We start from the raw sequence: 684 nt of genomic DNA, 5'->3' as shown, positions 1-684 counted from the left end.
TAATACAATAATCAATTAAATTATGAATGAATACAATAATCGATTAAATTATGAATTAATACAATAATCAATTAAATTATGATTTAATACAATAATCAATCAAATTATGATTTAATACAATAATCAATCAAATTATGATTTAATACAATAATTAATCAAATTATGATTTAATACAATAATCAATTATATTATGAATAAATACAATGATCAATTAAATTATGATTTAAAACAATAATCAATTAAATTATGATTTAATACAATAATCAATTAAATTATGATGTCATACAATAATCAGTTAAATTATGAATTAATACAATAATCAATTAAATTATGAATTAATACAATAATCAATCAAAGTATGAATGAATACAATAATCAATCAAATTATGATTGAATACAATAATCAATTAAATTATGATTTAATACAATAATCAATCAAATTATGATTTGTAAATAAATTATGAATTCATACAATGATCAATTATATTATGATTTAATCCAATAAATTATGTTATGATTTAATACAATCAATTACATTATGATTTAATACAATAATCAATTTAATTATGATTTAATACAACAATCAATTAAATTATTAATTAATACAATAATCAATTAAAGTATGAATGAATACAATAATCAATTAAATTATGATTTAATACAATAATCAATTAAATTATGAAT

Source organism: Melanostigma gelatinosum (genome assembly GCF_949748355.1).
Source record: "Melanostigma gelatinosum genome assembly, chromosome: 12".
Lineage (NCBI taxonomy): Eukaryota > Metazoa > Chordata > Actinopteri > Perciformes > Zoarcidae > Melanostigma > Melanostigma gelatinosum.
This window is presented reverse-complemented; position numbering follows the sequence as displayed.